This window comes from Pristiophorus japonicus, unplaced genomic scaffold (assembly GCF_044704955.1).
Source record: "Pristiophorus japonicus isolate sPriJap1 unplaced genomic scaffold, sPriJap1.hap1 HAP1_SCAFFOLD_334, whole genome shotgun sequence".
NCBI lineage: Eukaryota > Metazoa > Chordata > Chondrichthyes > Pristiophoridae > Pristiophorus > Pristiophorus japonicus.
Window position 1 is genome coordinate 579073 of NW_027253150.1, and position 23654 is coordinate 602726.

The following is a 23654-nucleotide window of genomic DNA, read 5'->3' on the forward strand; positions in this document are numbered from 1 at the left end:
GTAAGCTTTTTTGACTGTTTTCCCAACCTGTCCTGCCACCTTCAGCGATTTGTCCACACATACCCGCAGATCTCACTGTTCATGCATCCCCTTTAGGATTGTACCCTTTAGTTTATATTGTCTCTCCTCGTTCATTTAATCATGCTTTTCTAATTGTATTTTTCAACTCAAATTCACGGCCTCATTTTATTTCTTCCTCCGAGCCGCTCAACTTAATCTGGCAGTGTAATGTTGGCGAGTGGTGATTGATTGCCCTGGGAACCAACAGGAAGAGAGGTCAGAGGCCGGAGGGCCCAGGGTGCAGCGTGTTCTGCAACCAATCGCGGTGCTTGAGGGGTGGATCCTGAGACGGCCGATCAGGTGAATCTGTGTGAATCCCTGTTAAACTATTCATCTTTTTAAGTTAAATCGAGATTTCTTTTGTCAACAAAACAGTTTAACATCTGTCAGTATTTTATTTCCATTTATGAGTTCCTATTATGAGTTTCAGACACTTCCGTGCCAAGTGGACCAGATATTTAAAGGTCATTCATTTCCCTCTTTCCATGTCGCTGTTAGTTAAAGGGACAGAGATTGATTTCCTCTCATTATGCATGCGTAGTAGTAAACGTAACATCCTTCCGCTTGGTATTGAGTTACATTCTGTGCTGGGCGAGATGGCTGCTGGCATCAGCCTTTAAAATACACATTCTCTTGTTCAAATCTATCCAGGGTCTCACCCTTCCCTATCTCTGTAACCTCCTCCAGCCCACCAACCCTCTTAATAGTTTGAGAGGAGGCTGAGGGCAGACGTTAATGAGGTGTATAAAATTATGAGAGGCCTAGATAGAGTGGAGAGGAAGGACCTATTTCCCTTCGCAGAGGGGTCAGCAACCAGCTGAACCTTTCAGCCAGTACGTAGCAAGCCCAACAAGAGAGGGGGAAGTTCTGGACTTAGTATTAGAGATGGAAGCTGGGCAGGTGGATGGGATATCATTGGGAGAGCATTGGTGCTAGTGATCGTAATTCAGTTAGCTTTAGGGTAGTTATGGAAAAGGACAAAGATAGACCAGGAATAAAAGTTCTCAATTGGGGAAAAGCCAATTTAAATAAACTGAGATGTGGTTTAGCCTTAGTGGACTGGAAACAGCTACTTGAAATGGTGAGAGATTTGGAAATGTTGGTGTTCAGAGGGACCTTTGTGTCGTTGTACACAAATCACTGAAAGTTAAAATGCAGGCACAGCAAACCATTAAGAAAACAAATAGTATGTCGGCCTTTATTACAAGAGGAGTTGAGGATAATAGTAAACATAAGAAAAGGAACATGAGAAATAGGAACTGGGGCAGGCCATACCCCTCGAGCCTGCTCCGCCATTCAATCAGATCATGGCTGATCTGATCATAGACTCAGCTCCACTTACCCGCCCGGTCTCCATAAACCCTTATCCCCTTATCATTTAAGAAACTATTTCTGTCTTAAATTTATTCAATGTCCCAGCTTCCACAGCTCTCTGAGGCAGCGAGTTCGACAGATTTACAACCCTCTGAGAGAAGAAATTCCTCCTCAACTGTTTTAATTGGGCGGTCCCTACTTCGAAGATCATGCCCTCGAGTTCGAGTCTCCCCCCATCAGTGGAAACATCAGCTCTGCATCCACCTTGTTTCGATAAGATCACCTCTCATTCTTCTTAAATCCAATGAGTCGAGGCCCAAACTACTCAACCTTTCCTCATAAGTCAACCTGCTCATCCCTTATATCAACCTAGTGAACCTTATCTGAACTGCCTTCAAAGCAATTATATCCTTTCGTAAATATGGAAAACAAAACTGCATGCAGTATTCCAGGTGTGGCCTCACCAAAACCTTATATAGCTGTAGCAAGACTTCCCCACTTTTATACTCCATCCCCTTTGCAAAAAAGGTCAAGATACCATTGGCCTTCCTGATCAATTGCTGTACCTGCATACAATCCTTTTGTGTTTCATGCACAAGTAACCCCAGGGCCTGCTGTACTGCGGCACTTTGCAATCTTTAACAATTTAAATAATAGGTTGCTCCTAGACATCTTACTGCAATTATATAGGACCCTGGTGAGAATACACCTGGAGTATTGTGTACAGTTTTGATTGCTTACCTAAGGAAGGATGTACTTACTATTGAGGATGGCAACGAAGGTTCACCAAACTGATTCCTGGGATGGGGCATTATCCTTTGAGGAGAGATTGAGTAGACTAAGCCTATATTCTGTACAGGATAGAAGAATGAGAGGTGATCTCATTTTAAAATATACAAAATTCTTACGGGGCTTGACAGTGTAGATCAGAGGTGTCAAACATACGGCTCGCGGGCCGGACACGATCCCGCAAGTCCCTTCCTCCGGCCGCCACGTGTTTTAATTTATGTGACCCCCGCCCCCAGCCCCGACATTTTGCTTGCTGACTGGAACACAACCTGAATTTGTCGGCCGTCACGGAACAGGAGGAGGGTGGCGGAGGCACGGGGAAGGTCAGTCGGTGTCCACGGGGAGCAATTCTGGGACAACGACGGCACTCACATGGATTGTCAATGGGAGATAAGTTTTGAGTGAGGCAGTGAGTAGATAAATACCGAGAGAGAAGGGGAGGAGTGTCGCTGGAACTCCAGGTGATGTAACAGATGATGGGGGTTAGTGCAGCATAGGTAGTGAGGGGCTTGTGTTCCTGAAATTCTCCGCCATCCTCGGCCCCAGTGAGGCGCTGATTTTGAAATTCTCAGCATCTTGTTCACACCTCTCGATGGCCCCGCCCCTCCCTATCTCTGTAACCTCCTCCAGCCCCTACACCCCTTCCTCTCTCTGTAATCTTCTCCAGCCACTACACCCCTCCGTTTCTCTGTAACCTCCTCCAGTTCCTACACCCCTACCTATCTCTGTAACCTCCTCCAGTCCCTACACCTCCCCCTATCTCCGTAACCTCCTCCAGCCCGACACCCCTCCCTATCTCTCTAACCTCTTCGAGCCCCGACACCCCTCCCTGTCTCTCTAACCTTGTTAGGGTTAACTTCAAACCACCACTAGGATTCTGTTAGCCTTAAAGTAAATGCAGGTTTTATTAATACAAGCCGGCAGGGGAGCTATCCTTGAAGGAATGCTCGAAGATACTGCCAGAGACATCTTAATTTATACAGTTTCAGATTATAGCATTAAGTAATTACGCAAGTTACAATTATTTCATGCTGATTGATTAATACATGATTGATTGGTACAGCGCTTCCTCCAATCTGGCAACGACATGCCTTAATTGGCAATTCCAAATACATGTTGTTATGATTATTTTATTTAGCTCTTATTTTGTTATACAATTCCAATTCTATGTTATCTGTGTCCATGCCCAGCTCCCAAGGCCTTTGGTCTATGAATTGGAGCATCTGCTCCTCTGTGGAAGGCATCCCACACATGCTTCCCACAAAAAACAGGCTGTGGGTTCCATTTTAAAAACCTGTTAACTCATTTTAAAACATCACAATTATTATTATTCTTTGTAATTACAATTTGTAATCTGCCCTTTCAGTCCCTCCTGTTGCTCCCTGATTATTTCTAAATAATCAACTGACCACATATATGTTCTGAGCCATCTGCTGGAAGTGGTGATATCAAGTCCATATCCCTGGGATCACTTGTAGTTCCATCTTTTGCGGAGTGTTTACATACTACCCCTGACCATTTCCCTGGGATATTGGCACATCACTTATATTTCTTTTTGTACATAAAGTGCATAAGCTTGGGGTCTTGGTTGTTTCCCTAACGCGTTCCAAAGTCACTCGCCTCCCTATCATGCCTACATTACATAATTAACAAGGCATTTTGCTGTTCGGCTATAACCATGTGGTTGTATATCTCTCTGATCTTACACATCAGATATAGTTGGATCACGATACATATCCCTTCCACTACCATTATTACCACAATTGAATGCCACATCAATTTGAGGACTGCGTAGGCTTTAGGTGATCAGCCCTTAAAAAAACCACCATGAACAACAAGTTTCCATTCCCTGCCTTATCCTTACCTGATTCCTATTTCTCCCGCCTCCGTTTCGTTGGTCAGGCGACAGGATTGGGACACTCATGACTCAGATCATGTATTCATGCCGTCTTTTTGTTTGATTAACCTTCTTTGGATCTAGCAAAGGCTTTCTGCGTTCTTGGTTACGGGTCTTGGCCAATCTCTTCTTTCTGCGCCTCTTGTATCTGCCTGTACAGTCTCCCAGGAGCATCAACACCACTATCAGCTGCACTAGGACTAACACATGGGATATAATTCTAATCCCTATCTTGTAACTTTGCTCGGGTAAGCCTCACCTGTCTTTGCACTTGTTACATAACATCACCAACCAACTCAAGGCTATTACTATCTGTATTGTCACTAGGGTATGGGAAAGGATTCTTATCCAGGGATGTATAATCTCAAGTACCAAGGCGGGTTTTTCAGGTTATCCTTTATTTCACTGTCCAGTTCTTCAGATTTCTCCTTCAGCTCTTAATATCTTTTAATGTTATTTCTTGAGCTAGTTAAATCTTCAAGTAACAGGGGAATTGATTGTGCTTGCTCTTCCATGTAAACATCAATATCTTGCTTAATCTCATCGCTTACATTGTCTTCCTGGTATGTCATGCGTGCTCTTCCCCCTGCCACCAACAGTCTTGGAGTAACGTAAGTTCCCAGGCTAGTTACCACACAATATTGTCCTCGCCCTTGATACGTGTAATGTAGGTTCGGGCAGGTTTTATTCCAATGACGCACCATTCCGTAGTATTGTCAAACCCGCATCTATCCTTGCTCCCTTCTCCCACTGGATGAGGACCTATAGTTAGGCTTCCTCCTCTCCGGAACATGGATAAAGATATTCCCCTTATATTTCCATTCTTTTTGATCTCATACTGGTCCATCGCGGATGTACTCTTCCCCTCGTATTATGTTTGTTTCCCCTCACATCCTCCTGTAACCGCATACACCCTTGTCATTCCTTTCAAAAAGGGCCACATTACAGCAAAGTCTAAAGGGACAAAGTGTGTTAAAAAGACAAGCCTGAAGGCTCTGTGCCTCAATGCGAGGAGTATTCGTAATAAGGTGGATGAATTAACTGCACAGGTAGCAATTAATGAATATGATATAATTGGCACCACGGAGACATGGCTGTCCTGAGGCTGTGTCCCCTGGTTCTGGACTTCCCCAACATCGGGAACAAGCTACCTGCATCTAACCTGTCCCTTCCCGCCAGAATCTTTATGTTTCTACGAAATCCCCTCTCATCCGTCTAAACTCCAAAGTATAAAAACCAAGTTGATCCAGTCTCTCCTCATATGACAGTCCAGCCATCCCGAGAATCAATCTGGTGAACTTTCGCTTCACTCACTCAATAGCAAGAACGTCCTTCCTCAGATTAGGAGACCAAAACTAAATACAATATTCCAGGTGAGGCCTCACCAAGGCCCTGTACAACTGCAGTAAGAATCTGTTGAATCTGCATTTTACTGCAATTCTCTGACATTCTGAACCGATAAAGAAATGGAATCGTGTCTCTCAGTCTCTGCCTCACTCTCTACCTCTGTCTCTTTAGAGATCTGTGCATGTGTTTGCGTGTTTGAGTCTTTGTCTCCCTCACTCTGACTCACTCTGTCTCTCCCTGTTTCTCTGTTTGTCTCGGTCTCTCAATCAGCCCGTGTCTTTCTCACAGTGTCCAGTTCTGTTGCAATGGGATTCTCTCAGTCTCTCTGTCTGACTGTCTCTCTCTTTCCCATCATTACTGTCTGTCTATGTCTCTGCCTGCCTGTCTCTCTTTGCCTGTCTCTGTTCGATCCTGTCTCTAACCTGTTGAGTATTTCCATCATTTTTTGTTTTTATCTCTGTCTCTCTCTCTCTATCTTCTCTCTCTATCTCTCTCTCTCTTTGTCGCTTTCTTTGTCCATGTCTTTTTCTTTGTCTCTGGTTTTCCATTACTATTTGCCTCTCTCTCTTTATGGAGCACACACACACACACATCTCTGTGTATGTGTGTGTTTGAGTCTTTGTCTCACTCAGTCTCCCTATCCCTCTCAGTCTCACACTTGATCTCTCTCTATTTCTCTAGCTCGCTGTCTGTCTCTCCCTGTTTCACTGTTTGTGTCTGTCTCTCAAAGTGTATGTCTCTTTCTCATGATGTCCACTTATTTTCCCAGCTCGATTCCTGCTGTCTCAAAATCTACACCCGTCAGTCCCTCATTGGTATAGTCGTGAGTATCCCCGCCTGTCACGCGAAAGGAATAATTTTCGAAATGTAGAATTGTACCTCTGTTATTCGGTTTCGATTCATATTAACAGTTCCAGAGCAACATAGAAGAGTAAAAAGACAGCAAGAGGAGATTGGCTCTTCCAGAATTTTAGGAAACGGAGACTTTTTCAGGATTCTGCGGCGTTCTGATGCAGAGAGGAGGATGATTGAGTTTTATGTGAGTAACATTTAAAGAGATAGAAACCCAGTAGTCGTGCCTGGGTGATTAAGGCGATGGACCAAAAAACCGATTGGGGTTTCACCGTGCAGGTTCGATCCTGTCCACTACCGATTTCAGCATTTTTCATTCCATTTCACAATTTAACCAGATCCCTGCAAAACGGATCCTGAGTTCGGTGGAATAACGTCCCACACCTTGCAACACTGACATTTTTTTCTCATGTTCATTAATTTGCAATATTCACGATACATACGGATAGAAAAACGCAACAATCAGCCAAATTAGCGACAGTGATTCAGCCTGTCTAACCTTCTTTATGTCTAAGGCACTCTGTGTATGCCCATTGGTGCGTGTATATATTTGGTTGTGTGTGTGTGTGTCTCTGTGTCTGTCTATCTGTATGTATGTCACTGTGTATGTGCAACTGTCTGTGGATATCATTACCATGCATTTGGTATGCCCTGGAACTTTTTAAAAAGACTTGGGGAAAATAAGATAGTTGTGACATTTGATATCGGCTTTGGTTCAGCGGCAGCATTTTCGACTTCAAGTCCCACTCCTGAGACTTGAGCATATAATCTTGGCTGACACTCAAGTGCAGTACTTGCGGAATTTTGCATTGTTGAAGCTGTTGACTTTTGGATGAAATGTTAAATTGAAGCTCCGTCTGCTCTCTCCGGTGAATGCGAAAGTTCCCACAGCATTATTCGAAAAAGAGTAGTGAGTTGTCCCCGTGACACTTTTATATAAATATTCTGAAATGCTCACTGAAAACCTGTGTGTATGCGTGTGTCTGTGAGGATGGAGCTCAAGCCCAGATTCTCATCGAGACAGAATGTGAAGGTTCGCAAGTCCAGAATGGCTGAGTGTATATGTCGTTGCATTTAGGCTCTAATGGGTTTATATCCGCGTGGGTTCGAACCCCACTCCGCGTAGCTCTTGAATTTTGCACTGATTTTCTCCCATCTTGCTCAGTGTGACCCGAATACCTTCTGTTGAATCTGTAACTCTGTCACACTCTCAACTGACAAAGAAATGGGATTATGAAATGTATCTGTGCCTCTCACTCTCTGTCTTTCGAGAGCCCTGTATATCTTTATGTGTTTGAGTCTCTGTCACTCTCTGACTCACTCTGTCTGAGGACCTACAAGCTGAATTCATGGAGCTCGGAGTTAAATTAAAAAGTAGGACCTCAAAGTTCGCAAACTCAGGATTGCTACCAATGCGACCTGCTAGTCGGAGCACGAATCGCAGGATAGCTCAGATGAATACGTGGCTTGAAATGTGGTGCAGATGCGAGGGATTCAAGTTCATGGGACTTTGGAACCGGTTCTGGGGGAGGTGGGACCAGAACTAAACCGGAAGGTCTGCACCTGGGCAGGACCCGAAACAATGTCAAAGGGGGAGTGTTTGCTAGTGTTATTGGGGAGGGTTTAAAGTAATATGGCAGGGCGACGGGAGACAGAGGGAAGTCGAATGGGCACAGAACGAAAGATTAAAAGTAAAGGTGGAGGGCAGAGAATCCCACAGCAAAAATCAAATAGGGCCACTTTACAGCCAAATTCTAAAGGGTCAAAATGTGCTACAATAAAAAGCCTGAAGGCTCTGTGCCTCATTGTGAGGTGTGTTCGTAATAAAACGGATGAATTAACTGCACAAGCAGCAATTACTGAATATGATATAATTGGCATGACGGAGACATAGCTCCAGGGTGACCAAGGCTGGGAATTCAACATTCAGGAAGCATAGACAGAAATGAAAAGGTGTTGGGGTAGCGTTCCTGGTTAAAGAGGAAATTAAGGCAATAGTAAGGAACGGCATTAGCTTGGATGATGTGCAACATGTATGGGTGGTGCTGCGGAATACCAAAGGGAAGAAAACGCGAGAGGAGTTGTGTACAGATCAGCAAACAGTATTAGTGAGGTTGGGGACAGCATCAAACAAGAAATTTAGGGATGCGTGCCATAAAGATACAGCAGTTATCAAGGACGACCTTGCTCTAAATATAGATTGGGCTAATGAAACAGGAAGCAATACGGTGGAGGAGGATTTCCTCGAGCGTATTAGGGATGGTTTTCTCGACCAATATGTCAAGGGACCATCTAGAGGGCTGGCCATCCTAGACTGGGTGGTGTGTAATGAGAAAGGACAAATTAGCAATCTTGTTGTGCGAGGCCCCTTGGGATGAGTGGCCATAATAAGGTAGAATTCTTTATTAAGGTGGCGAGTGCCACAGTTAATTCAGAGACTTGGGTCCTGAACTTAAGGAAAGGTAACTTCGATGATATGAGACGTGAATTGGCTAGAATAGACTGGCGAATGATACTGAAAGGGTTGACGGTGGATAGGCAATGGCATACATTTAAAGATCACATAGACGAACTTCAACAATTGTATTTCCCTGTCTGGAGTAAAAATAAAACTGGGAAGGTGGCTCAACCGCAGCTAACAAGGGAAATTAAGGATAGTGCAAGGAAGAGGCATATAAATTGGCCAGAAAAAGCCGCAACCTGAGGAGTGGGAGACATTTAGAATTCAGCAGAGGAGGACAAAGGGTTTAATTAGGAGGGGGAAATTGGATTATGAGAGGAAGCTTGTTGGAAACATAATAAAGTTCTATAGATATGTGAAGACAAAAAGATTAGAGAAGACAAACGTAGGTCCCTTGCAGTCAGATTCAGGTGAATTTATAATGGGGAACAAAGAAATGGTAGATCAGTTGAACAATTACTTTGGTTCTGTCTTCACGAAGGAAGACACGCATAACCTTCCAAAAATACTAGGGCACAAAGGATCTAGCGAGAAGGAGGAACTGAAGGAAATCCTTATCAGTCAGGTAATTGTGTTCGGGAAATTGATGGGATTGAAGACCGATAAATCCCCGGGGCCTGATAGTCTGCATTGGAAAGTACTTGAGGAAGTGGCCCTAGAAATAGCGGATTCATTGGTGATCATTTTCCAACAGTCTATGGACTCTAAATCAGTTCGTATGGACTGGAGATTAGCTAATGTAACACCACATTTTAAAAAAGGAGGGAGATAGAAAATGGATAATTAGAGACCGTTTAGCCTGACATCAGTAGAGGGGAAAATGTAAGGATCAATTATTAAAGATGAAATAGCAGTGCATTTGGAAAGCAGTGAGAGGATCGGTCCAAGCCGCATGAATTTATGAAAGGGAAATCAAGCTTGACAAATCTTCTGGAATTTATTGAGGATATAACTAGTATAGTGGACAAGGGGAACCAGTGCATGTGGTGTAATTACTTTCAAAAGGCTTTCAACAAATTCCCACACACGTATTGGTGTGCATAGTATTGGGGGTAATGTACTGACGTGGATAGAGAACTGGTTGGCAGACAGGAAGCAGAGAGTCGGGATAAACGGGTCCTTTTCAGAAAAGCAGGCAGTGACTAGTGGGGTGCCGCAGGGCTCAGTGCTCGGACCACAGCTATTTACAATATACATGAATGATTTAGATGAAGGAATTGAGTGTAATATCTTCAAGTTTGCAGATGATACTAATCGGGTGGCGGCATGAGCTGTGAGGAGGACGCTAAGAGGCTGCAGGGTGACTTGGACAGGTTAGGTTAGTGGACAAATGCATGGCAGATGCAGTATAATGTGGATAAATGAGAGGTTATCCACTTTGGTGGCAAAAACACGAAGGCAGAATATTATCTGTATGGCGGCAGATTAGGAAAAGGGGAGATGCAATGGGAGCTGCGTGTCGTGGTACACCAGTCATTGAAAGTTGACATGCAGTTGCAGCAGGCGGTGAAGAAGGCAAATGGTATGTTGACCTTTATAGCTAGGGGTTTTACTGCAGTTGTACAGGGCCTTTGTGAGACCTCATCCGGAATATTGTGTTCAGTTTTGGTCTCGTAATCTGAGGAAGGACTTTCTTGCTATTGAGGGAGTGCAGCGAAGTTTCACCATACTGATTCCCGGGATTACAGGACTGACATATGAGGAGAGACTGGATCGACTGGGCTTGTAGTCACTGGAGTTTAGAAGTAAGAGAGGGGATCTCATAGAAACATAAAAAATTCTGACGGGACTTTACAGGTTAGATGCAGCAAGAACGTTCCCGATGTTGGGGAAGTCCAGAATTAGGGGACACAGTCTAAGGATAAGGGGCAGGCCATTTAGGATCGAAGTGACGAGAAACTTCTTCACTCAGAGAGTTGTTAACCTGTGGAATTCCCTATCGCAGAGAGTTGTTGATGCCAGTTCATTGGCTATATTCAAGAGGGAGTTAGATATGGCCATGAAGGCTAAAGGCATCAAGAGGTATGGAGAGAAAGCAGGAAAGGGGTAGTGAGCTGAATGATCAGCCATGATCTGATTGAATGGTGGTGCAGACTCGAAAGCCCGAATGGCCTACTCCTGCACATATTTTCTATGTTTCTCAGTTTATCCCTATCTCTCAATCTGTCTCTTACTTTCTCACGGTGTCAAAGTTCTGCTCCAATGGGATTCTCTCAGTCTCCCTGTCTATTTGGCTCTCTCTTTCCCATCATCCCTCTCTGTCTGACTGTCTCTCTCCATCTGTCTATGTCTCTGCCTGCTGTCTTTTTTTGCTCTGTCTCTAACCTGCTGAATATTTCCATCATTTTCTCTATTAGTCTCTATCTCTCTTTCTCGATCAGTCTCTCTCCTTGTCACTGTCTTTATCATTGTCTTTCTCTCACTCTTTCCCTCTCTCTCTTAATAGATCACACACACACATCTCTGTATATGTATGTATTTGCGTCTGTTTCTCACTCAGTCTGCCACTCCTTCATTGTCTCACACTTTCTGTCTCCCGTTGTCTCGATGTCGCTCTCTGTCTCTCCCTGCTGTCGGACTAGAAATCCATTGAAATTTTCCCGCGCAGATTCGAATCCTGCCGACTACGATTCTCAGCATTTTTCATTCCATTTCACAATTTAACCAGTTCTCTGCCAAACTGATCATGAGATAAATGGAATAATGTCCCACACCTTTCAACACAGATATTTGTTTCTCATTTTTATTAATCTGCAATATTCACGATACATCCGTTTAAAACATCGCAAAAATCAGTCAAAGTTGCGACAGTGATTCAGCCTGTCTATACCTCGAGATGTCTCAGGCATCTGTGCATGCCCGTTGGTGCGTGTAAATTTTTGGTTATGTGTGTGTGTGTCTCTGTGTCTGTCTATCTCTATTTTTGTCTCTCCATATGTGCAACTGTCTGTGGAAATCATCACCATGAATTTGATATGTCCTGGAACTTATAAAAAAGACTTGGGGAAAATAATACGGTTGTGAACTTTTGTATTGGCTTTGGTTCAGTGGCAGCATTCTCGACTGAATCAGGAGTTTGTGTATTCAATTCGCAGTCCTTGGACTTGAGCATATCATCTTGGCTAACACTCAAGTGCAGCACTTGGGGAATTTTGCAATGTTGAAGCTGTTGACTTTCGGATGAAATGTTAAATTGAAACTCCGTCTGCACCCTCGGGTGAATATGAAAGGTCCCAGTGCATTACTCGAATAGGAGTAGGAGAGTTGCCCCCGTATCAATATTCCTAAAAATGTTCGTAAATGCTCACTAAAGACTATGTGCATGTGTTTGTATGTGGGGTTGGGGTTGAAGCCCAGTTTGTCACAGAGACAGAATCCAAGCTCTCACTCGGCCAGGATAACCGAGTGGTTAAGTCGTTGGCCTTAAACTTCAAAGGGTTTTTCCACCGTGGGCTCTTCCCCACTCCTGGTTTCTATTTATTTTAACACATATTTCCTCCCATTCTGATCAGTGATGTCCGACTTTCATCGGTTGAATCAACCATTTTCTGTAACTATGTGACACTCTGAACCGATAATGAAATGAAATTGTGAAATGTATCTGCGTCGCTCGGTCTCTGCCTCTCTCTCTCTTCACAGAGCTGTGTATGTGTTTGTATGTTGAGTCTTTGTCTCTCTCAGTCTGACTCACTCTGTCTGTCTCTGTTTCTCCGTTTGTCTCAGTCTCTCAATCTGTCTCTTTCTCACGGTGCCCACGTCTGTTCCAATGGGATTCTCTCAGATTCTTTGTCTGACTGGCTCTCTCTTTCCCATCATTTCGGTCTGTCCATTTCTTTGCCTGTCTCTGTTAGTCCCTGCCTCTGACCTGAGAAGTATTTCCATCATTTTCTGTTTTAGTCTCTATCTCTTTCTCTCTATCTGTCTCTCTCCTTGTCACTGTCTTTATCATTGTCTTTCTCTCACTCTTTCCCTTTCTCTCTTAATAGATCACACACACACATCTCTTTCTCTGTATGTGTTTGAGTCTTTTTCTCACCCAATCTGCCTCTCCTTCTCAGTCTCACACTTTCTGTCTCTCGTTGTCTCTATCTCGGTGTCTGTCTCTCCCTGTTTGTCGGTTTGTCTCTGTCTCACAATGTGTCCGTCAACTTCTCATGGTGTCTAGTTCTGTTCACAGCTCGATTCGGGCTCCGACAGCGCAGCTATCCGTCAGTTCCTCGTTAGTATAGTGGTGAGTATCCCCGCCTGTCACGCGCGAGACCGGGGTTCAATTCCCCGACTGGGAGGCAGTTGTTTCAAGATGTTGAATTTTACTTCTGTTTCTTGGAAGAGATGCATATTAAAAAGGTCCAGAGCAATATGGAACTGTAAAAATACAGGTAGAGCAGATTGCCTCGTCCAGATTTTTAGCAAACGGAGACATTTTCAGGATTCTTTGGCCATCTGCTGCACAGAGATGGATGACTGAATTTTTTTCTGAGTAACGTTTGAAAAGCCAGCGACACAGTAGTCGTGGCCGAGTGGTTAAGGCGATGGACTAGAAATCCATTGGGTTATCCCGCGCAGGTTCGAATCCTGCCGACTACGATTCTCAGCATTTTTCATTCCATTTCACAATTTAACCGGTTCTCTGCCAAACTGATCCTGAGATGGATGGAATAACGTCCCACACCTTTCAACTTTGACATTTTTTTCTCATTTCTTTTGATCTGCAATATTCACGATACATCCGTTTCAAAAATCGCAATCATCAGTCAAAGTTGCGACAGTGATTCAGCCTGTCTATTCCTCGAGATGTCTGAGGCATCTGTGCATTGTCGTTGGTGCGTGCAAATTTCTGGATATGTGTGTGTGGGTCTCTGTGTCTGTCTATCTATTTATATGTCTCTGTTTATGTGCAACTGTCACTGGAAATCATCACCATGAATTTGATATGTCCTAGAACTTATAAAAACGATTGGGGAAAATAATACGGTTGTGAACTTTTGTATCGGCTTTGGTTCAGTGGCCGCATTCTCGACTGAATCGGGAGTTTGTCTGTTCAAGTCGCACTTCTGAGACTTGAGCATATCATCTTGGCTAACACTCAAGTGCAGCACTTGGGGAATTTTGCAATGTTGAAGCTGTTGACTTTCGGATGAAATGTTAAATTGAAGCTCCGTCTGCACCCTCGGGTGGATATGAAAGTTCCCAGTGCATTATTCGAAAAAGAATAGGAGAGTTGCCCCCGTGTCAATATTACTAAAAATGTTCGTAAATGCTCACTGAAAGCCGATGTGCATGTGTTTGTATGTGGGGTTGGGGTTGAAGCCCAGATTCTCACAGAGACAGAATCTAGGTTCTCACAGGACCAGAATAGCCGAGTGGTTGAGGCGTTGGCCTTAAAACTCAATGGGGTTGTCCCGCGTGCGTTTGTCCCCCACTCCTGGTATCTCTTTAACTTAACACGGATATCCTCCCATTCTGATCAGTGAGACCGGATTTTCATCGGTTGAATCAGCAATTTTCTGTAACAATGTGACACTCTGAACCGATAATGAAATGAAATTGTGAAATGTATCTGTGTCGCTCGGTTTCTGCCTCTCTCTCTCTCTCTTCAGAGAGTTTTGTATGTTTGAGTCTTTGTCTCTCTCAGTCTGACTCACTCTGTCTGTCCCTGGTTCTCTGTTTGTCACTGTCTCTCAATCTGTCTCTTTCTCACGGTGCCACGTCTGTTCCAATGGGATTCTCTCAGACTCTTTGTCTGACTGGCTCTCTCTTTCCCATCATTTCGGTCTGTCCATGTCTTTGCCTGTCTCTGTTAGTCCCTGCCTGTAAGCTGAGAAGTATTTCCATCATTTTCTGTTTTAGTCTCTATCGCTCTCTCTCTATCTGTCTCTCTCCTTGTCACTGTCTTTATCGTTGTCTTTCTCTCACTCTTTCCCTCTCTCTCTGAATAGATCACTCACACACATCTCTGTATATGTATATATTTGAGTCTTTTTCTCACTCAGTCTTCCTCTCCTTCTCAGTCTCACACTTTCTGTCTCTCGTTGTCTCTATCTCGCTGTCTGTCTCTCCCTGTTTGTCGGTTTGTCTCTGTCTCTCAATGTGTCTATCGACTTCTCCTGGTGTCCAGTTCTGTTCACAGTGACTCGATTACTGCTCTGACAGAACTGGTACACGTCAGTTCCTCGTTAGTATAGTGGTGCGTATCCCCGCCTGCCACGCGGGAGACCGGGGTTCAATTCCCCGACGGGGCGGCAGTTGTTTCAAAATGTCGAATTTTACTTCTGTTTCTTGGAAGAGATGCATGTTAAAAAGTTCCAGAGTAATATGGAACTGTAAAAATACAGGTGGATGAGATTGCCTCGTCCAGATTTTTAGCAAACGGAGAATTTTTCAGGAGTCTTTGGCCGTCTGCAACACAGAGATGGATGACTGAGTAAGCCGTCTGCAACACAGAGATGGATGACTGAGTTTTTTCTGAGTAAAGTTTAAAAAGGAAGCGACACAGTAGTCGTGGCCGAGTGGTTAAGGCGATGGACTAGAAATCCATTGGGTTATCCCGCGCAGGTTCGAATCCTGCCGACTACGATTCTCAGCATTTTTCATTCCATTTCACAATTTAACCAGTTCTCTGCCAAACTGATCCTGAGATGGATGGAATAACGTCCCACACCTTTCAACTTTGACATTTTTTTCTCATTTCTATTAATCTGCAATATTCACGATACATCCGTTTCAAAAATCGCAATCATCAGTCAAAGTTGCGACAGTGATTCAGCCTGTCTATTCCTCGAGATGTCTGAGGCATCTGTGCATTGTCGTTGGTGCGTGCAAATTTCTGGATATGTGTGTGTGGGTCTCTGTGTCTGTCTATCTATTTATATGTCTCTGTGTATGTGCAACTGTCACTGGAAATCATCACCATGAATTTGATATGTCCTGGAACTTATAAAAACGACTTGGGGAAAATAATACCGTTGTGAACTTTTGTATCGGCTTTGGTTCAGTGGCCGCATTCTCGACTGAATCGGGAGTTTGTCTGTTCAAGTCGCACTTCTGAGACTTGAGCATATCATCTTGGCTAACACTCAAGTGCAGATCTTGGGGAATTTTGCAATGGTGAAGCTGTTGACTTTCGGATGAAATGTTAAATTGAAGCTCCGTCTGCACCCTCGGGTGGATATGAAAGTTCCCAGTGCATTATTCTAAAAAGAATAGGAGAGTTGCCCCCGTGTCAATATTACTAAAAATGTTCGTAAATGCTCACTGAAAGCCGATGTGCATGTGTTTGTATGTGGGGTTGGGGTTGAAGCCCAGATTCTCACAGAGACAGAATCCAGGTTCTCACAGGACCAGAATAGCCGAGTGGTTAAGGCGTTGGCCTTAAAACTCAATGGGTTTCTCCCGCGTGCGTTTGTCCCCCACTCCTGGTATCTCTTTAATTTAACACGGATATCCTCCCATTCTGATCAGTGAGACCGGATTTTCATCGATTGAATCAGCAATTTTCTGTAACAATGTGACACTCTGAACCGATAATGAAATGAAATTGTGAAATGTATCTGTGTCGCTCGGTTTCTGCCTCTCTCTCTCTCTCTTCAGAGAGTTTTGTATGTTTGAGTCTTTGTCTCTCTCAGTCTGACTCACTCTGTCTGTCCCTGTTTCTCTGTTTGTCTCTGTCTCTCAATCTGTCTCTTTCTCACGGTGCCACGTCTGTTCCAATGGGATTCTCTCAGACTCTTTGTCTGACTGGCTCTCTCTTTCCCATCATTTCGGTCTGTCCATGTCTTTGCCTGTCTCTGTTAGTCCCTGCCTGTAAGCTGAGAAGTATTTCCATCATTTTCTGTTTTAGTCTCTATCGCTCTCTCTCTATCTGTCTCTCTCCTTGTCACTGTCTTTATCATTGTCTTTCTCTCACTCTTTCCCTCTCTCTCTTAATAGATCACACACACACATCTCTGTATATGTATATATTTGAGTCTTTTTCTCACTCAGTCTTCCTCTCCTTCTCAGTCTCACACTTTCTGTCTCTCGTTGTCTCCATCTCGCTGTCTGTCTCTCCCTGTTTGTCGATTTGTCTCTGTCTCTCAATGTGTCTGTCGACTTCTCCTGGTGTCCAGTTCTGTTCACAATGACTCGATTCCTGCTCTGACAGAACTGGTACACGTCAGTTTCTCGTTAGTATAGTGGTGAGTATCCCCGCCTGTCACACGGGAGACCGGGGTTCAATTCCCCGACGGGGAGGCAGTTGTTTCAAGATGTCGAATTTTACTTCTGTTTCTTGGAAGAGATGCATGTTAAAAAGTTCCAGAGTAAGATGGAACTGTAAAAATACAGGTGGATGAGATTGCCTCGTCCAGATTTTTAGCAAACGGAGAATTTTTCAGGAGTCTTTGGCCGTCTGCTACACAGAGATGGACGACTGAGTTTTTTCTGAGTAAAGTTTAAAAAGGCAGCGACATAGTAGTCGTGGCCGAGTGGTTAAGGCGATGGACTAGAAATCCATTGGGTTATCCCGCGCAGGTTCGAATACTGCCGACTACGATTCTCAGCATTTTTCATTCCATTTCACAATTTAACCGGTTCTCTGCCAAACTGATCCTGAGATGAATGGAATAACGTCCCACACCTTTCAACTTTGACATTTTTTTCTCATTTTTATTAATCTGCAATATTCACGATACATCCGTTTCAAAACTCGCAATCATCAGTCAAAGTTGCGACAGTGATTCAGCCTGTCTATTCCTCGAGATGTCTGAGGCATCTGTGCATTGTCGTTGGTGCGTGCAAATTTCTGGATATGTGTGTGTGGGTCTCTGTGTCTGTCTATCTATTTATATGTCTCTGTGTATGTGCAACTGTCACTGGAAATCATCACCATGAATTTGATATGTCCTGGAACTTATAAAAACGACTTGGGGAAAATAATACGGTTGTGAACTTTTGTATCGGCTTTGGTTCAGTGGCCGCATTCTCGACTGAATCGGGAGTTTGTCTGTTCAAGTCGCACTTCTGAGACTTGAGCATATCATCTTGGCTAACACTCAAGTGCAGCATTTGGGGAATTTTGCAATGTTGAAGCTGTTGACTTTCGGATGAAATGTTAAATTGAAGCTCCGTTTGCACCCTCGGGTGGATATGAAAGTTCCCAGTGCATTATTCGAAAAAGAATAGGAGATTTGCCCCCGTGTCAATATTACTAAAAATGTTCGTAAATGCTCACTGAAAGCCGATGTGCATGTGTTTGTATGTGGGGTTGGGGTTGAAGCCCAGATTCTCACAGAGACAGAATCCAGGTTCTCACAGGACCAGAATAGCCGAGTGGTTGAGGCGTTGGCCTTAAAACTCAATGGGGTTGTCCCGCGTGCGTTTGTCCCCCACTCCTGGTATCTCTTTAACTTAACACGGATATCCTCCCATTCTGATCAGTGAGACCGGATTTTCATCGGTTGAATCAGCAATTTTCTGTAACAATGTGACACTCTGAACCGATAATGAAATGAAATTGTGAAATGTATCTGTGTCGCTCGGTTTCTGCCTCTCTCTCTCTCTCTTCAGAGAGTTTTGGATGTTTGAGTCTTTGTCTCTCTCAGTCTGACTCACTCTGTCTGTCCCTGGTTCTCTGTTTGTCACTGTCTCTCAATCTGTCTCTTTCTCACGGTGCCACGTCTGTTCCAATGGGATTCTCTCAGACTCTTTGTCTGACTGGCTCTCTCTTTCCCATCATTTCGGTCTGTCCATGTCTTTGCCTGTCTCTGTTAGTCCCTGCCAGTAAGCTGAGAAGTATTTCCATCATTTTCTGTTTTAGTCTCTATCGCTCTCTCTCTATCTGTCTCTCTCCTTGTCACTGTCTTTATCGTTGTCTTTCTCTCACTCTTTCCCTCTCTCTCTGAATAGATCACTCACACACATCTCTGTATATGTATATATTTGAGTCTTTTTCTCACTCAGTCTTCCTCTCCTTCTCAGTCTCACACTTTCTGTTCTCGTTGTCTCTATCTCGCTGTCTGTCTCTCCCTGTTTGTCGGTTTGTCTCTGTCTCTCAATGTGTCTATCGACTTCTCCTGGTGTCCAGTTCTGTTCACAGTGACTCGATTACTGCTCTGACAGAATTGGTATACGTCAGTTCCTCGTTAGTATAGTGGTGAGTATTCCCGTCTGTCACGCGGGAGACCGGGGTTCAATTCCCCGACGGGGCGGCAGTTGTTTCAAAATGTCGAATTTTACTTCTGTTTCTTGGAAGAGATGCATGTTAAAAAGTTCCAGAGTAATATGGAACTGTAAAAATACAGGTGGATGAGATTGCCTCGTCCAGATTTTTAGCAAACGGAGAATTTTTCAGGAGTCTTTGGCCGTCTGCAACACAGAGATGGATGACTGAGTAAGCCGTCTGCAACACAGAGATGGATGACTGAGTTTTTTTCTGAGTAAAGTTTAAAAAGGAAGCGACACAGTAGTCGTGGCCGAGTGGTTAAGGCGATGGACTAGAAATCCATTGGGTTATCCCGCGCAGGTTCGAATCCTGCCGACTACGATTCTCAGCATTTTTCATTCCATTTCACAATTTAACCGGTTCTCTGCCAAACTGATCATGTGATAATTGGAATAACGTCCCACACCTTTCAACACTGACATTTGTTCTCATTTTTATTAATCTGCAATATTCACGATACATCCGATTAAAAAATCGCAACAATCAGTCAAAGTTGCGACACTGATTCAGCCTGTCTATCCCTCGAGATGTCTAAGGCAGCTGTGCATGCCCGTTGGTGCGTGTAAATTTAATGGTTATGTGTGTCTCTGTGTCTGTCTATCTCTATTTTTGTCTCTGTGTATGTGCAACTGTCTGTGGATATCATCACCATGAATTTGGTATGTCCTGGAACTTATAAAAAAGACTTGGGGAAAATAATACGGTTGTGAACTTTTGTATCGGCTTTGGTTCAGTGGCAGCATTCTCGACTGAATCAGGAGTTTGTGTCTTCAAGTCGCACTCCTTGGACTTGAGCATATCATCTTGGCTAACACTCAAGTGCAGCACTTGGGGAATTTTGCAATGTTGAAGTTGTTGACTTTCGGATGAAATGTTAAATTGAAGCTCCGTCTGCACCCTCGGGTGGATATGAAAGGTCCCAGAGCATTACTCGAAACAGAGTAGGAGAGTTGCCCCCGTGTCAATATTCGTCAAAATGTTCGTAAATGCTCACTAAAAGACTATGTGCATGTGTTTGTATGTGGGGTTGGGGTTGAAGCCCAGTTTGTCACAGAAACAGAATCCAAGCTCTCACAGGGCCAGGATAACCGAGTGGTTATGTCGTTGGCCTTAAACTTCAAAGGGTTTTCCACCGTGGGTTCTTCCCCACTCCTGGTTTCTATTTATTTTAACACAGATTTCCTCCCATTCTGATCAGTGATGTCCGATTTTCATCGGTTGAATCAACAATTTTCTGTAACTATGTGTCACTCTGAACCGATAATGAAATGAAATTGTGAAATGTATCTGTGTTGCTCGGTCTCTGCCTCTCTCTCTGTCTCCACAGAGCTGTGTATGTGTTTGTATGTCTGAGTCTTTGTCTCTCTCAGTCTGACTCACTCTGTCTGTCCCTGTTTCTCCGTTTGTCTCAGTCTCTCAATCTGTCTCTTTCTCACGGTGCCCACGTCTGTTCCAATGGGATTCTCTCAGATTCTTTGTCTGACTGGCTCTCTCTTTCCCATCATTTCGGTCTGTCCATTTCTTTGCCTGTCTCTGTTAGTCCCTGCCTCTAACCTGAGAAGTATTTCCATCATTTTCTGTTTTAGTCTCTATCTCTTTCTCTCTATCTGTCTCTCTCCTTGTCACTGTCTTTATCATTGTCTTTCTCTCACTCTTTCCCTTTCTCTCTTAATAGATCAAACACACAAATCTCTGTCTCTGTATGTGTTTGAGTATTTTTCTCACCCAATCTGCCTCTCCTTCTCAGTCTCACACTTTCTGTCTCTCGTTGTCTCTATCTCGGTGTCTGTCTCTCCCTGTTTGTCGGTTTGCATCTGTCTCTCAATGTGTCTGTCGACTTCTCATGGTGTCCAGTTCTGTTCACAGCTCGATTCCTGCTCCGACAGAGCAGCTATCCGTCAGTTCCTCGTTAGTATAGTGGTAAGTATCCCCGCCTGTCACGCGGGAGACCGGGGTTCAATTCCCCGACGGGGAGGCAGATGTTTCAAAATGTTGATTTTTACTTCTGTTTCTTGGTAGATACATATTAAAAATTCCAGAGCGAAATCGAACTGTGAAAATACATGTGGAGGAGTTTGCCTCTTCCAGATTTTTTGCAAACGGAGACTTTTTCAGGATTCTTTGGCCGTCTGCTGCACAGAGATGGATGACTGAGTTTTTTCTGAGTAACGTTTAAAAAGCTAGCGACACAGTAGTCGTGGCCGAGTGGTTAAGGCGATGGATTAGAAATCCATTGGGATTTTCCCGCGCAGGTTCGAATCCTGCCGACTACGATTCTCAGCATTTTTCATTCCATTTCACAATTTAACCAGTTCGCTACCAAACTGATCATGTGATAATTGGAATAACGTCCCACACCTTTCAACACTGACATTTGTTCTCATTTTTATTAATCTGCAATATTCACGATACATCCGATTAAAAAATCGCAACAATCAGTCATAGTTGCGACAGTGATTCAGCCTGTCTATCCCTCGAGATGTCTAAGGCAGCTGTGCATGCCCGTTGGTGCGTGTAAATTTTTGGTTATCTGTGTCTCTGTGTCTGTCTATCTCTATTTTTGTCTCTGTGTATGTGCAACTGTCTGTGGAAATCATCACCATGAATTTGGTATGTCCTGGAACTTATAAAAAAGACTTGGGGAAAATAATACGGTTGTGAACTTTTGTATCGGCTTTGGTTCAGTGGCAGCATTCTCGACTGAATCAGGAGTTTGTGTCTTCAAGTCGCACTCCTTGGACTTGAGCATATCATCTTGGCTAACACTCAAGTGCAGCACTTGGGGAATTTTGCAATGTTGAAGCTGTTGACTTTCGGATGAAATGTTAAATTAAAGCTCCGTCTGCACCCTCGGGTGGATATGAAAGGTCCCAGAGCATTACTGGAAACAGAGTAGGAGTGTTGCCCCCGTGTCAATATTCCTCAAAATGTTCGTAAATGCTCACTAAAAGACTATGTGCATGTGTTTGTATGTGGGGTTGGTGTTGAAGCCCAGTTTGTCACAGAGACAGAATCCAAGCTCTCACAGGGCCAGGATAACCGAGTGGTTATGTCGTTGGCCTTAAACTTCAAAGGGTTTTCCACCGTGGGTTCTTCCCCACTCCTGGTTTCTATTTATTTTAACACAGATTTCCTCCCATTCTGATCAGTGATGTCCGATTTTCATCGGTTGAATCAACAATTTTCTGTAACTATGTGTCACTCTGAACCGATAATGAAATGAAATTGTGAAATGTATCTGTGTCGCTCGGTCTCTGCCTCTCTCTCTCTCTACACAGAGCTGTGTATGTGTTTGTATGTCTGAGTCTTTGTCTCTCTCAGTCTGACTCACTCTGTCTGTCCCTGTTTCTCCGTTTGTCTCAGTCTCTCAATCTGTCTCTTTCTCACGGTGCCCACGTCTGTTCCAATGGGATTCTCTCAGATTCTTTGTCTGACTGGCTCTCTCTTTCGCATCATTTCGGTCTGTCCATTTCTTTGCCTGTCTCTGTTAGTCCCTGCCTCTAACCTGAGAAGTATTTCCATCATTTTCTGTTTTAGTCTCTATCTCTTTCTCTCTATCTGTCTCTCTCCTTGTCACTGTCTTTATCATTGTCTTTCTCTCACTCTTTCCCTTTCTCTCTTAATAGATCAAACACACAAATCTCTGTCTCAGTATGTGTTTGAGTCTTTTTCTCACCCAATCTGCCTCTCCTTCTCAGTCTCACACTTTCTGTCTCTCGTTGTCTCTATCTCGGTGTCTGTCTCTCCCTGTTTGTCGGTTTGTATCTGTCTCTCAATGTGTCTGTCGACTTCTCATGGTGTCCAGTTCTGTTCACAGCTCGATTCCTGCTCCGACAGAGCAGCTATCCGTCAGTTCCTCGTTAGTATAGTGGAAAGTATCCCCGCCTGTCACGCGGGAGACCGGGGTTCAATTCCCCGACAGAGAGGCAGATGTTTCAAAATGTTGATTTTTACTTCTGTTTCTTGGTAGATACATATTAAAAATTCCAGAGCGAAATCGAACTGTGAAAATACATGTGGAGGAGTTTGCCTCTTCCAGATTTTTTGCAAACGGAGACTTTTTCAGGATTCTTCGGCCGTCTGCTGCACAGAGATGGATGACTGAGTTTTTTCTGAGTAACGTTTAAAAAGCCAGCGACACAGTAATCGTGGCCGAGTGGTTAAGGCGATGGACTAGAAATCCATTGGGATTTCCCGCGCAGGTTCGAATCCTGCCGACTACGATTCTCAGCATTTTTCATTCCATTTCACAATTTAACCAGTTCGCTACCAAACTGATCATGTGATAATTGGAATAACGTCCCACACCTTTCAACACTGACATTTGTTCTCATTTTTATTAATCTGCAATATTCACGATACATCCGATTAAAAAATCGCAACAATCAGTCATAGTTGCGACAGTGATTCAGCCTGTCTATCCCTCGAGATGTCTAAGGCAGCTGTGCATGCCCGTTGGTGCGTGTAAATTTTTGGTTATCTGTGTCTCTGTGTCTGTCTATCTCTATTTTTGTCTCTGTGTATGTGCAACTGTCTGTGGAAATCATCACCATGAATTTGGTATGTCCTGGAACTTATAAAAAAGACTTGGGGAAAATAATACGGTTGTGAACTTTTGTATCGGCTTTGGTTCAGTGGCAGCATTCTCGACTGAATCAGGAGTTTGTGTCTTCAAGTCGCACTCCTTGGACTTGAGCATATCATCTTGGCTAACACTCAAGTGCAGCACTTGG

At 43.8% G+C, this 23654-nt stretch overlaps 8 non-coding genes across 8 annotated transcripts; all 8 read left to right on the plus strand.

Moving 5' to 3' along the window:
* The first annotated feature begins 13226 nt into the window (after positions 1 to 13226).
* Positions 13227 to 13307, plus strand: trnas-aga (transfer RNA serine (anticodon AGA)). The gene has a single exon. It is a non-coding gene; the product is annotated as a tRNA-Ser (tRNA).
* A 1908-nt stretch (positions 13308 to 15215) lies between these two features.
* Positions 15216 to 15296, plus strand: trnas-aga (transfer RNA serine (anticodon AGA)). The gene has a single exon. It is a non-coding gene; the product is annotated as a tRNA-Ser (tRNA).
* Positions 15297 to 17171: 1875 nt separating this feature from the next.
* Positions 17172 to 17252, plus strand: trnas-aga (transfer RNA serine (anticodon AGA)). The gene has a single exon. It is a non-coding gene; the product is annotated as a tRNA-Ser (tRNA).
* Positions 17253 to 18835: 1583 nt separating this feature from the next.
* trnad-guc (transfer RNA aspartic acid (anticodon GUC)) lies at positions 18836 to 18907 on the plus strand. The gene has a single exon. It is a non-coding gene; the product is annotated as a tRNA-Asp (tRNA).
* A 254-nt stretch (positions 18908 to 19161) lies between these two features.
* trnas-aga (transfer RNA serine (anticodon AGA)) lies at positions 19162 to 19242 on the plus strand. The gene has a single exon. It is a non-coding gene; the product is annotated as a tRNA-Ser (tRNA).
* Positions 19243 to 20824: 1582 nt separating this feature from the next.
* trnad-guc (transfer RNA aspartic acid (anticodon GUC)) lies at positions 20825 to 20896 on the plus strand. The gene has a single exon. It is a non-coding gene; the product is annotated as a tRNA-Asp (tRNA).
* A 216-nt stretch (positions 20897 to 21112) lies between these two features.
* On the plus strand, positions 21113 to 21194 carry trnas-aga (transfer RNA serine (anticodon AGA)). The gene has a single exon. It is a non-coding gene; the product is annotated as a tRNA-Ser (tRNA).
* A 1869-nt stretch (positions 21195 to 23063) lies between these two features.
* Positions 23064 to 23144, plus strand: trnas-aga (transfer RNA serine (anticodon AGA)). Its single transcript has one exon. It is a non-coding gene; the product is annotated as a tRNA-Ser (tRNA).
* The last annotated feature ends 510 nt before the right edge of the window (positions 23145 to 23654 follow it).